The sequence below is a fragment of the Silurus meridionalis genome, chromosome 27, assembly GCF_014805685.1.
Source record: "Silurus meridionalis isolate SWU-2019-XX chromosome 27, ASM1480568v1, whole genome shotgun sequence".
Classification (NCBI taxonomy): Eukaryota; Metazoa; Chordata; class Actinopteri; order Siluriformes; family Siluridae; genus Silurus; species Silurus meridionalis.
The window spans coordinates 13,395,213-13,410,157 of record NC_060910.1 but is presented as its reverse complement, the minus strand read 5'-3'; the positions used below and the strand labels follow the sequence as shown (position 1 = coordinate 13,410,157).

The following is a 14,945-nucleotide window of genomic DNA, read 5'->3' as shown; positions in this document are numbered from 1 at the left end:
ACAGTAAAACTTCATGTTCTCAGTCATGCAGATCAACACCATAGTCATTAATCTGTGATATTTATGGGTCTCCATGAACCGATTTCACCAGGTCAGGTCAGTGTCTGAAATCACTATAGAAGCAGATAAAGCTTACCAAGCCCGAGGAAAGCTAGACTCGCAAGGTCACAAGGGTCATGGTAAAGTTCTAATCTCCTGTCACAGTTAGCAGAAATTTACAGGCTTTTTATAAACACATACACAGAGGTTGCTGACCTGTGTGTGGTCCAGGACATCTTTCAGCCTGTCTTAGCAATTAAGTCTGGGTCTGCACCTAATCTTTCCAATATTTTATGTATTTTAACTGTTGATTTTACTTCTGTTTGGGTTTCCATGTAGAGCCAATGAAGGCTGTTTTTCAATAGTCTGAACCTAATGACAATTTATTGTTCAGCCTCTATATAACTAATAAGCAGGGGCTATAGGCAGAAAATAACTCCTTGGTCCTGTATGTGGCTCCTGGTTTTACAATTTTTTCATTGTTGTCTTTATTTTAAGAATGACATATTCCCAATAAATAATTTTTCCCTTTCTTTGATTCGCTAAAGGCATGGCCCACATTTGCTGAGAGTCAATTTCTAGTTCATCTGCAGACGTTACACTTTAAACAGACCATTAGTGTTAATATATAAGCACATGAGCCTACACTGGGGTAATAAATGTGGCAGGATGTGATGGTTTTCAGTAGTCAAACTGGCCAAATGACCTTTCTTGCGTTAACCCACCCGACTCTGGCTCCCTGCTGCATAATGGATGACTGGATGGCTGAAAATGGAAGAAGGGATGTTGGAGAAATGCCAATATTACCTGGGAATTCATTTTTAATGAGGTAAACAGGTCTGTGCAGGTCACCGGGGTGCCTCTGAGATGAGGCCACGTCCCTCCAGTCCTCTGCTCTCTTATTGCAGTCTTGCAGCTCCTGACACTCCACTATGCCGTAGGCAGGAGCCACTTCCTCCTATAATTAGATCCCACTAGCGCTGACAGAAAGTGTCTTGCTACCCGTCGAGCCCTCTTGCTTTTCTTTCAATGGACTGCCACCAATTACAGGGAGGAAAAAGTACTGCCTGAACTCAACAACCTTTATTCCAGACTCATACCTGTGGATGTATCATTGTTATGGCCAGTAAATTGCAGAAGAAAGTGAACACAATAATTGTTTTGCAGAAGTGCTTTACTAACATATGGTTGTGTAATGGCTTGCTATATAGGATCAAACATTTTGCTTTAAAAGCCATCACAGCAGTTCAAAAGCAAAATCTCACACCTAGTCTCTCTGTAAAAAATAAAATAAAAAAACACATTATATGAAGGTGCTGCTGTGAATAAACCTGGATCACGCAAGCCAGCACCTGCTGAAAAAATTGGAAAACAGGGGGAGGAAGTGAGTAACGTTGTCATTTGGGAAATCAGGACTGCAGGATACCTCTTTTCTGAATGCCTGAATCATGGGAAAGCTTGATGAACTGAGGCACGCATTTCTTTGACATGGTTCCTCATGAAAGACGAGGGTAGAGAGAACATTTCAGAGAAAGGTAAGAGGCGGAACAGATGGAAGGAGCTGCTGTGTGTTCTTATGAGGGCAGGTCTCTTGTCAACCTCACCCTGAAGACACACTCATACACTCGGAATAACAACCAGTCATTCTTGTAGGTGGTCTACAGTGGTGTGAAGTGGTGTTAGGAATACTGTCAGCTTCTTCTTCTGGTGTGAATTTAGCCATCGACAGGAAAGTGTGGCTTACTTTAATAGAGGATGAGATAAGGATAAAAATAGAAGTCCTTGTTGGCAAACAAAACTCTGCGAATTTTCTTTGTTTGACAATAGTATGACCTGCGTTTGAAGGTTTTGTGCCACTTGGTAGATTCCACAAGTGTCCTGGTTCCTCATCTTCTCCACAACGAATTCAAGATTAAAATTCCACATGTATGGTGCGCATCATCAGCAATGCGTAACCTATCAAGTCTGTTTCTATCACGCTTGATTTCCTTCATCAGGGCGCACATTTACAATTCTCTCTTGGGGAAACCCCTCCTGGTCTCCACAACCCCCATTCCAGGCAATGAAAAGCTCTGGGGTCAGATTTCCCCCCACCCAAAGAGTGTCATCATCTCCAGAGCTTAATGAGGATCATTGGAAATCTTTGAAGGGCATTTCTACTAGGAGGCTTCAAACCGAGAGTGTGGGGCGTCTTTGTTATTGAGTTTACTTCAACCGGGGATCCTGTTTATTAGCATGTGAGGGCACCGCGTGGGATGGTAATTGAAGCCAGCCTGGTTTGGGGTTCCGTTCTACCTGCAGTGTGTGTGTGTGTGTGTGTGTGTGTGTGTGTGTGTGTGTGTGTGTGTGTATATATATATATATATATATATATATATATATATATATATATATATATATATATATATATATATATACTGTGTGTGTGTGTGTGTGTGTGTGTGTGTGTGTGTGTGTGTGTGTGTGTGTGATGCTGGAGAGGTTTCAGAACTCTGATTAAGTGCTGTGTGTTTAGAGAAGCGTACAGCTCTTCTGAGGTAAAAGACAGTTCAGCTTTCTGGAACATCCACTTTGACTAAAATTACTTTTTTGTTATTTTTCTTTTCTTTTCTCGTCGAGCTGTTGGAAGAGGGATTATACTGATCGGCATGCAAATCCTGTCATTGGCGGTGTCATCACCGTCATCGAACACATAGACAAGCGCGTTTTTCTTTTCACCCCTCGTTTATTCTAATCCTGAAATGTATGTTAATGCAGCCTTGGGTTCCTTCCTCCCACCATTTGCTGCTCCACTTTGTAGCTTAATGCTCTTTCTCTCTCTCTCTCTCTCTCTCTCTCTCTCTCTCTCTCTCTCTCTCTCTCTCTCTCTCTCTCTCACACACACACACACACACACATACACACACAATTACAATTACACACGCTCTCTCTCTTTCTTTTCCCACATATCCTCTCTCTCCCATTATACTTTTTCTCTCACACACTTTCTGTCTCACACTAGCTCTCCATTGCCCGAAAATCTTTCTTTCTTGCGCCCCACACTCTTTTTTTTTTTTCTCACACACTCTCTCTCTTTCTCTCTCTCTCTTATGCAGCTCAGCCTAGAGGCATCCCGTTTCAGTTCTCCAGCTTCCAGAGAGAGAGAGAGAGAGAGAGAGAGAGAAGGAGGGAGAGGAGAAAGAGGAGGGGGGTATATAAGAATGGTAGGTGGGAGAGGGGTCTGACCGCAAAGTGTCTACTGTTTAAGAGAAAGGGACTTCTCCCTCCCTCTTTCTCTTTCACTGGGTCCCTCTCTCCGGCTGCAGCGCCAGCAGGCTCCCTGCCTCCGTGGATCACTACTGTTGAGAGGGGAGGAAAAAAAGAGAGAGAGAGAGAAAATGACACAACTTGCATCTCTCTAGGGAAAAACAAGACAGCACACAAAAAAGGCACAAAAAGATTTGCAAAGATTTGAAGTTTTTTATATATATTTTTCTGAGTGCCACAAACTAAATAAAGACACCCCATCATTTCACTAAGGTAAGTGTAGAGTTAATGATGTTCATTTTACATCAACCTGCAAGTGTTGTATTGAGTGGCTGTAAACTCAAATGATCAATGTTTTCCACTTTGCTGTTGCCTGATGACTTGACATCTTGTTCTAAATGGTATTGTATCTTCAAGGATGTACAAATATCATGTGCTTCATTATTGCATTGATTGATGATTGTGTGATGTACTTGATGTAACTTAAGAAGGATCAAAGATTTAGACTGCTTTTTAAAGTTCATAAAGGGAAGTTGATGTTTGTTTCGCTCTTGGTTTCTTTCTTATTTATAGAAGATGCAATTGCACAGACTGTGTCCACTTTGGGTTAGCTAGTGCATGTTACCTGCCAGAATATCTGCATCTGGATTTTTCTATGCTGCCCATCCATGCCAGGAAAGTGTCAGCTGGTTAGTGTTAGCACTGTTATTTAGTCTCCTTTCAGCTCCCGGTAAACAGCGGGCGTCAGATTCCACTTCTCCTCTCACATCCTTTCACGGCAATGAGCCATTGCAAACTCCCTCCCTGCTTAGGGCATCATTACGGGAGAGATTCAACTGAGAGAGGGTTCACTTGTCTGTGTGTGACTCTATAAAAGAAAAAGAGAGCGAGAGAGCGAGAGAAAGAGAGAGAGAGAGAGAAGGGCAGGGGTTCTGACAGAGACCCCCAGGATCTCTGGGTTCCTTTTAAAGAGACAGATCATCATCAGATAACTTGTTATTCATATGTAGAGCTGCTCACCAATTTCTATCGTCATCTACTCATTCTATACATTTGTATTTGAAAGCCATTAAAAGAAATTCTAATATATTTATTATGAATTTACCACTTACTTTAGAACAATTTCTTAACCACAGAAGGTATTCCAGGACATGTGTAATGTGTTTATGGCTATATTTGAACCTCTGGAAACATCGAAGAAGACATGTTTGACCAATATCTGTCTAGAACTCAGTCCTTCTTTGTTGTGTCGAGCTGAATGAATAGCGCACGTCCATCAGGGTTGCTTCTTTGGCTTTATTGCAGATCTAATGATTGGGGTTTAGACTATGACTGCCAGTCAGCCAATGGTATTTCCCAAGAACAGACACTGAGTACAGATGAATGAGAAAGCAGCCTTTGTTTCAACAGTTGCTAGCATCAGAGCTTTGGCCACTCAGATACATATTGGCCATAGTGGCTTTTACCAGAAAAAAAGAAAATGTGTCAGTACCTAAAACAATGTATCTTATCCATCTTTAGTTAGAAGAACATGGCAGCTCAGTGTATAAGTGGTTCAAACTTTCTATAGGGTTCTACCTATATCCTAACCTGAAAAAAACCTTTTGCTTTACATTTCAACATAGATAAGGTCATAGTGGAACAAACAAATATCAAATTATATGGTTCAGCATCCAAATGGATCTTCTGATGTAGGATTCAGTGTAGAACATTGAAGGACCCCACACCGAAGGATTTTCTTTGGCAGGGGAATGATCAAATACCAAATTTTATGGTTTTGTTTGGCATCCAAAAAGGTAATCAGATGTAAGGTTCTTCCTAGTACCTTCAACCAATTTGTATACATGTTAGATTGTTTTCCTTAAACCAACAAAACACACAATGATAAGGTTCTATCAAGCATCCAGGATCAGTTGATGTAGATTTTTATCTAAAAGTTCTGAACAAGAGTAAACACTACAGTTTTTGGATGCTAGACATTTGCTTTTTTTCTGACAATATGCAACTACCAACTGTTAAGGTTCTAGCCAGAGTCTGAAATGATGTAGGTTTGTGCAACTAAACTTCAAGAGTTCTCCCAGAGAGGTTTTGTTGGATGCAAGGTCACAACTTGCCATGCTTTCTGTTTGTAAAGATTTAACTGGTCCTAGGGAAGATATGATGTAATATGCCAAATAGGTTTCCTTAAGTGTTGTAAAATGTAGATTTTAATAATGGAAAATTCAATGGGAAAAACATAATTTTTTATAAAGAGATTTATGAAAATATTAATGCAGATGAAACTGAAAATGGTATAAAAACTTGAAGAAGGAAGCTTGATTTTAAGAAACTTTTCTGCCAATTTACAACTGTTCAACATTAACTACATATAGTAGTATTCAGTATTAATTTCATATTAGCTGCACTATGAAGTCTAAAAAGCAATCACCTTTTTTTTTTCTAGAATTAGCAACAAAGGCACTCTAAATGATTCATGGGAATGCATGAACAAAGATTTCCTCAAACACCCTGATGAGTAAAACTCCAGATGGTTATAATGTCTGTCTGATGCAAATGCAAGAGGTCTAGCGAAAAAGCCGCGGACTCAGACTTCTTTATACTGCCAGTGTCTGTTCTGCCGAGATCCAAAAGATCACACATGTCTGACTCAGCGCCAGTGAGCCCTCGAACAGGAATGTGCACCATTACATGACCAAGACCAAAGCAGCAGACAGTTTAGTCTGAACATGTTATGAAGATTTATCAAAAAGAGTTAGACCTGATGTTCAGAGTTCCTTGACCTAAGTGGACTCTGTCATGACATGAACTTTGTGCATTCGCTAAAAAAGGCAAAACAGATGTCCTCACCCCACAGCCAACATTCCTGCTATGGGAAAACGGGTGTTTTCCTGTCAGGATGATGGCAGTAAAGTTAATTTTGGACTTTGAGTTTTCACAGACGCACATCAGCTGTCAAAAATGGATATTTTTTACAATGTCTTTGAACGTCCCCACAACTGGCATTGTGGACTATGCTGATTTGTAGATGTGTGTCTCATTATTAAGATTAAAGTACCTCAGGTAGTCTCCTTTGACAAGTTAACTTGACACATTTGCCATAGTGTATGTTTCTGATCAGAGTAAATGCTGTTCCATCGTAGGAACTGCATGCGTGCTGGAAGCTTTGGCTTTCACTGCCATGCAGCTCAAAGGAGCAGAACCAGGACCAAGGACAGAGAAAGTCCTTCAGCTCCAAAATGAACAGACGCAGCTGTGGATTCAGACTAGAGAAGCATTTGTCCACTCTTCTCACACTGAGAACGAACACTCCATTATCCATAAGTGCTGAATAGCAAATTCTTCACTTGTTACACATACAGGAAGTACTTTAGTGCATCTTCTTCAAATTACCATATTGGCATAATTGAAAAGCTTCAGGAATCCGTTGGAGAGGCTTTATGAGTAATGCTGTTATAAAATGCGTATATTTAACAATTGCTCGTCTTGAGTTCGTGTCTAAACAAATCCAAAAATGATGTCAATATTTATGTGAGGAAAGTTACAAGTATTTAGAAATGTGTTACAAGTTACATGTATTCACAGTGTGACTGTGTGTGTGTGGGGGGGGGTGCATCTCCCAAGGTTGACTCCAAGATTTTCCTAGAAAAGACGTAGTAAACACTATAAGAAAATGGCCATATCAATGATTATGATCATAATAATATTATGTATGATCCTGCTAGACAAAACTGCATGCAAAATGCAGGAGAAATTTGACTTAACCTAGCGGAGTAACCTGACCACAGTCACCCCATTTGGAAGATTTCCTCCCCCTGTGGTATTCATTGATCTCCAGGACATAAGTACAGAACTAGCAACATTTTGTAAACCAAATTAGAAAGGTTTATTTGTATTCCTACTGCTTTGGATTGTAAATGAAAGCAAGAGGTTTGGGAAAAAGAATTATGAAGGCTGTTCTGTTATGAGTTTTCTGGAACTAAGAGGATAGGTTAAGTTGTAAACAGAACATCTGAGGACTTCTGTTCCTGCTGCTCTAGGGATTAAGCTAATAAACATTGGGTCACTGGGGCTTTTAAGGTAAAACCAGATTCAAAGTAACAAATGTTCCTCCATAATTGCAACATATGGGATGAATTTGAGGTGCACATGGGTCTCAGGTCAGGATAGGTTAGCGTCAGTTCCAGGGTCATGGTTAGTGTCAATTGTATCTGTTTCATCATTAAAAAGTTGATATGCTGCTTGGGTTTCAAACATGTCCACTGCAAATGACAGCCCGAAATCCTGCAATGCATCTTATCTATCCAGTTTGTCAGAATGTTTTGCTGAATGAATAGACAGAAAGATAAACCAGCGTCTTGGCGTCAGTCAAATTGCATAAGTGCTGATGTTGAAACAGCATCAGTTCCAGACGTCAAGGCATCTGGATTCAACTCCACTCTTTTCCCTTTACTAAAGCTATTACTTATTCTTCTTAACTTTCATACGTCCTAAATCTAACTTTCCATTTCCTACACAAAGTCACTCAAGCCCCACTCTATAGCTTACACTGCCATTATAAAGCACATTGATGTCAGTGAACTGCTAGACCTTTAAGAGCAGTGTGAACACAGCTCTTTCTCAACACACCCGCTCTCTTATCACATGTGTGCACACACCAACCCGCTTATCGATGCCATCTGAGCCTCCAGCATCATTAAACCTCTATAAATGGGGCTTGGCTGGCATGAAAATCAGCCTTTCCATGATGAAAAAAAGCCTTCACTCATTTTCAGTTTCTGCACAGATGGAAAATGCTTTGTAACCTCTAGGGAATATCGGTCCTGTTTGAAAATAGTACTATTTTATTTATTTTTTTACGTTGCATTTTTTCACTATGGCTTGTCGGTTTTGTAAATTAGATTACCTGTTATTAAAACAAGGACGATTTGATTTGTTGTGAAATCCTCACATTAAACGCAATCAGTTTATAACTGGATTGTAATTTATAACATTTGCAGTCGATTTTCTGTAGCTCCCTGTTTTTCACTGCAAACCCACAGTGTGAGCTTCTTTATTTGTGGGAAGTTTTGTGTGTTTGTGTGTGTGTGTGTGTGTGTGTGTGTGTGTGTGTGTGTGTGTGTGTGTGTGTGTATTTGTGTGCACGCTTATGCATGATTATCATCACCCAAGATATTCATTTGCTTCGATCTGGACGCTGGACACCAGCCAAGGCTTAAATGAGTGCCTTTTCTTTAGCACTTTGAGCCAAAGAAAAGAAAAGAGCCAAAAAAGGATTGGCACTCTTTCTGAAAAGACTTATTTGGAGCCAGTGGATTGTTGCAACACGTAAGCTGAGGCTCAGCAACCCCCCAAAAAAATCTCTTATTTCTCTCTGTACATATTTCTCACATATATATTTCATTCTTCATTGCTTCATATTTACACACAGTTAAAAAGGGCCAAGTTATAGAGAAAGTAAAAAAAGGTTATTAGAAAGTATAAATAAACAAAAAGTAAAGTAAAAATAAAAAAAAAAAAGCAAAAGAACCTTGCACTAGGAAGTCCATGCTCATTTCTCAGGTGAGTGACAACTTGAAAATCCATTTATGAGCCGATAATATGAGCAAGTGCTGCTCTCTGGGTCATCGATCCAAACACACACACACAGGCAGACAGTGTTATGAGCTAGCCTGGAAATCCATCTCTTTGTTTGATGATTAGGAAGCGCAATCATAGTGCTATCCTCAGCAGCACTCTGTCTACAATTGTGACCTTCCAGGTTGGCAGATCTATAAAAACTGGCTTTTTGCGAGACAGATAAGTAGATCTGACTTCTATAAGGTTTCATATCCGAAAGAGCTTTTCATTACGATTTGTCTGTTTTTACTGTAGTCACCAAGCTAGACTTTTTCAGTCCTAGCATTTAAACATGACCTTGACGGCTTTGGGAAATGAACTATTAAACTGCATTTATGTTCCCTGTGGTCATATCTATAACATACTCACTTGCTTTGGGAGAGACATTTCTTTATGACTACTTTTTTCTTGCTTTTACAGTGAGCATCCACAAAACTGTATAAGTCTGTATCTCAAGGTGACTAAAATCTTCAGACATTACCATTCAGCATTGCCTGTGACCCACATTAAGAGAAGTGACGTTCTATCAAGATTGACCTACAAAACCGAGCAAGCTTGACAATTTCAGTCAGAAAACGTTTTGATGTTTTACTGTCATAGAGTGGGGTTAATGTTCCACATAGCTGAACATCTGCAGTATTTTATGCATTATTATGACCTGTCACATTAATTATGATGCTGCTTTTTGAAGGTCTGCCTGTAAAAGCAGCTTTGATGGTGTCTCTGTGTTATTTATTTATTTAATTTCATTTGCCATATGTTATAGTTTTTAAGAGAACATGTAAACACATTTAAAATTAGGTTAAGAAATACTATTCACATTTTATATAAAGAAAAGTGTATACTGTATTGCAACTGCATTTAGACGAATATCACTTTACCATTCTGTACAGTATAGGTACTAATATGATTGATTTGGAAATGTGGTATAATCAGTATTTTTGTTGCTATTAGTTCTCACCTGAGGTATGTAATTACTGTGGAAGACGAAAGCCATATCATTAATCATCAGTCTCCCAGAACAAATTAGAAAACTGCACCTTGCAAAACAGGTCACTTTCTGTAAAACAGGTACCAGAAAAGCAATCACTGAGGGGAATTTTTTTTTTATTAATTATATTTTACAATATAATTTCTGGATATGTGCTTGAAATAAAATCTTTATAAAAATTCAAATAAAAATTGTATTTGTCACATTGTCAGGCGAAAGAACGTGCTGGAAAACCGAAGTAAAGTCCACAAAGGTTTTTAATGAAAAAATAAAGAGCACAGCAGAAAACAGCAAAACCGCAAAGAAACTCCAGGTTCAATAACCCTGGTGAAATCTATGGTTAGACAAAACACAGAGTCCTGCAACCAATGATAAGCTTAAACAGAGTGCTAGGATAGTCCGACAGTGTTCCTTAGCCTAAGCTGTAGAACGGACAATGAGCTGGTGGAGGAACGGGGGTTATGTAGCATGGGAACTGATGAGGGCCAGGTGTAGCTGATTAGTAAGTGGGAGAGCTGCTTGGAGTGATAGGTGAAGGTGTGGCTGGTGGATCCCTGACACACATACACATTCATTCAGAGTATGACATATAGTAAAATGTTTTTTGCGACTGCCCAACTGTAAACATGTAAACTGTTAAAGAGTAAAGTAACGTAAAAATTAATAAAATATCATTAACCTGACTGTAAAGTATGAAAAGGTTAAGAATAATATATATATACATAAATTTCGAATAAGAGCATCTGTGGAAATGTTTGAATTATCCTATTCCATAACAATTTAACAATTTAAAGGATTACATATTATACTTTTTATTCACTTATCAGCTAAAAACAATCCCTTCTTTAACATTGCCTCCTTTTTTCCCATCTTAGGTTAATTGGACAAATAAAACCCCACCTGTAGACTACTAACACTGAACTACTAAAAAAAAACTAACACTGCCACTGGAGACCCCTTTCCAAGTATGCTATCAATTCAATTCAATTCATTTTTATTTGTATAGCGCTTTTAACAATGAACATTGTCTCAAAGCAGCTTTACACAGATATTGTGGTGATTAAACGTAAATATGTTCTTTGTAAGTAAGTTTGTCCCTGATGAGCAACTGTGGCAAGGAAAAACTCCCCGAGATGGCATAAGGAAGAAACCTTGAGAGGAACCAGACTCAAGAGGGAACCCATCCTCATCTGGGTTGCACCAAATGTCCATGATGATAAACATCTTAAACTAAATCCCTGGTTACAAATCTGTCGATGGTAGATGTTCCCCTGTCCATCATACAAGTTCTTGTATAAGTTAACGTATCTAAATGAAAGAGCCTATTTATATAAAACTGGCATCTGAATCTAATGCCTAAAATGTTATATAAAAACGCTAAATTAACAGATTGTACAATATCTTGTATTAGAGTTATCATGGGGAAAAAATTGCACCATGTATGTATTATAAAGCCCAGGGAACAAAAATCTCACTGACAAGTGCATTGACTAACCCCAAATTAAACCAGATTTTCATTTCCCATCTGATAATTTATGCATGAGGCCTTTTCCACCTTTCCATTTCATGAACTGTTTGAGTAATTCGCAATCTATTTTATAATAGCTATTGAGACACAGATGACTCTGAGAGTGATTTTGTTTTATCCACACAACAGCTGTTTAATCTTGTACTTAGCAAATCCCATATAAACTTTGTCCGCTCCACTCTGGATGGTCGCATAAAATATTCCCCTGTGAAAGCTAGCAAGCACCTGATGAAACAGTAATCTATTTGGCACAACTGCTAATTATTCATATATTATGATGCACCCTGAGAACAATTTATCACCTTATTTACCACAAAATTATCTTCCTTCAAGAACCCAACAAACTGCAATTTAAGCAAATAATCTTTTTTATTACAGGGGAACATGGCCAGTGGAGCTTAGATCTAATTAACTTTTATGCCTAAGCTTAACGATGTATTAAAAGTTTTTATTTGGTCTTTGCGTGAGGTAGTCTTTGCTATTCCAGGCACTGTCATGAAAATAAAGGAGCAGCACAACATTGAATGAATACTGATATAAAGTATTTTGCTAAAACGGATACAGTATGTCACATAAGTGAGTACACCCTTCACATTTCAGCAGCAGTTTTAGTATATCTTCTCAAGGGACAACACTACAGAAATGAAACTTTATACTGCTTTATACTTTACTTTATACTTTATACTATATTTTAGAGCAGTCAATATGCAGCTTGAACAGCAGTACAGATTTACTGTCCTCTCCACAAAGATAGCCGAGGGTATAAGAAGATCTGTAACACACTGAAACTGAGTTACAGTAAAGTGGCCAGGGTCATACAGAAGTTTTTAAAGATGGGTTCCACTCGGAACAGGCCTCACAATGGTCAATCAAAGATGTTGAGTCCTCGTACTGTGCGTCAGGTGCAGAAGCTGGCTACAAAAAAACAGACCCATGAGTTTCTGTCAGCACTGCTTTAGAGGTTGCAGAAGCACCATGTGTCAGTGCTCAGACCATATGCCGCACACTGCAACAAGTCAGTTTGCATGGCCCTCGTCCCAGAAGGAAGCCTCTTCTAAAGCTGGCTTACAAGAAAGCCCACAAACAGTTTGCTGAAGACAACCTGTCCAAGAGCATGAATTACTGGAACCATGTCCTGTGGTCTAATAAGACTAAGACTAAGATAAACTTGTTTGGCTCAGACGATGTCCAGCATGTGTGGTGACGCCCTGTTGAGGAGAACCAAAAAATTGTGACTTGCATACAGTTAAGCATTGTGGTGGTAGCATCATGGTCTGGGGCTGCATAAGTGCTGCTGGTACTGGAGAGCTGTGGTTCATTGAGAGAAACATGTATTCCAACATGTGAGGTGACACTGAGCATGATGCCCTTCATTCAGAAACTGGGCTAAATGGCAGATTTTCAACATAATTACGACACCAAACACACCACCAAGATGCTGAAGGTGAAGGACCCTTGCTGAACGTGAAGGTGATGGAGTGGCCAAGTATGTCTTGAGACCTGAACCCTGTTGAGCAGCTGTGGGGCATCCTCAAGCGAAAGGTGGAGAAGCACCATGTGTGATGTGTCAACAAATCTAGCAGCAAATATTGACATTTTGGACACAATTTTAACATGTTCATTTAAGGTGTGCTCACTTTTTGTTGCCAGTTATTTAGACAATAATGGCTACATGTTGAGTTATTTTCAGAGGACAGTAAATCTATACTACCATCTACTAAAATGGTTGCTGAAATGTGTAGGCTGTACTCACTTTTGTGAGATACTGTATATTGTGCTTAAAATATATGCTTTCAAGTTTAGCTTTAGTGAATATATGGCAAAGTTGCTTAGTTTTCTTCTTTTGGTCAGAATGAAATAAAAAACACACAAATACTGCTCCTGCTATTGGTTTTTCATTCATAACCACTGGAATACTTTCCATAGCCTTGTTAATTCCTCTTTGCTGCAGATAAATGGCTTTTTTGGTTATTTTTCCAAGAAGCTGCTTTTTACTATTTTAATTTATGGTATTCATTGGTCAGTGTAGCTGCAAAAGAATTCTGCCTAGAAAGGAAAAATTCAATCACAATCTCGTGACTCCTTCTTTTTTTTCTTCTTGTGTGAAAAAATGTGCTTTAATGTTACAAAGTCAGCTACCATATATACCCAGAACCTCCTATATATACCTAGTTGTGACACAAAGCAATTTTCTCACGATTTGTTGATTAAATCTTTGGCGTGTGGTGTAAAACAGGCACAGGTGGTGAGGGCTGTTTCTGACACCCTTGAGAGTCCTAGGAATATCCATCATCAGGATGCTCTAGCCCTGTATCACAGGGCAGTCATCCTTGTCTGTCTAATCAGGGTTGTGTGGTGCAGCTGTGGGATCCCTCTCATTCCTGCTAATCACATGTCAAGGCAGCTGTGTGCTCAGCGTTCTGCCTCTTAGACCATATTACCTGCAGCTGACGTTACTAGCTATGAATAAAACAGACTGTCAACCATATTCGCTGTCTCTATCAGCTTTTTCAACACAGCATATCACTCTTTTGTAGTTGAAGGACACATGCCACAGGGCAGGTTTCTGATCATGTGAATCAAAAGTATATTTTAAACTGTTCTCATGAGAAATGTGTACAGATTTGATGTCTGGTTGGATTGCAAAGGCCCAGGGATGCATATTGTATATTTGTATTATTACAAATATGGCAGGTTTTTGGAATACATGAAGATTCGGTCACTTTGATGCTAGAAATGGCATATCATTGGACGTGAATTAAATGGTAATAAATGTTGGTGGGTTGGCAAACTTCAACATTTTGACTGGGTGGATAAAACCATGCTAAATACTGTCAGTCTAAAATAATGTTTATAAAAATATTTAATTGCTTAACTTAATTGCTTTTAGAAACCCTCTGAGAATTTCTAAAGTGCATGTCCAGCAATGTCATGGAAATTAAATCTTTGGAAAATTTGCAGAATGTTATGTTTTTGGTACCAAAAAACTATATATATATATATATATATATATATATATATATATATATATATATATATATATATATATATATATATATACTTGTCCCCAATTCATATCAAATAATTTTCCATCACTCATAAAATACAATTTTCTTTGAGCCTGAAAAGATGGTGGTTGTATTTTTGTCAGGTGAACAATAGATATATTAGGACAATAATTGGAGAATAGCATGAACCCTGACCAGCCATTATATTAGGGGCACTGCAGATGTGTCCTCTATACTAGTATTAATCTGTCATCTTGGATTATGTTCAAACCAAGACCGGAAAGAGACTAGATGTCTAGATGCCGGTGTTGCCTTATTTGTCATTAGGGAAGGGTGTCAGAGGAACCACTGTCAAGGACTGGGTAATGAAACGAAAGCTTAAGCATTCCTGTTCAATTTAAAACTGTGAGAATTGAGTGACTGCTGAGTAAAATGTAGAAGAGTGTGAGCAGCTAAGAATCTTTATCCCCTTCCTTGTCATTGATATAGATTTTGGCAACCTAATTATATATAATGC

The 14,945-nt window shown here is 38.7% G+C and overlaps 1 protein-coding gene across 2 annotated transcripts in view; it reads left to right on the top strand.

The window, feature by feature from the left end:
• Positions 1 to 3,207: 3,207 nt before the first annotated feature.
• tncb (tenascin Cb) overlaps positions 3,208 to 14,945 on the top strand; it is a 54,426-nt gene continuing 42,688 nt past the window's right edge. Inside the window, exon 1 of one of the 2 annotated variants that reach the window (XM_046841617.1) lies at positions 3,208 to 3,558. The gene's annotated coding sequence lies outside the window, so the exon portion shown is untranslated. The remainder of the gene's footprint in view (positions 3,559 to 14,945) is intronic. The other variant, XM_046841618.1, reaches the window with a different exon arrangement.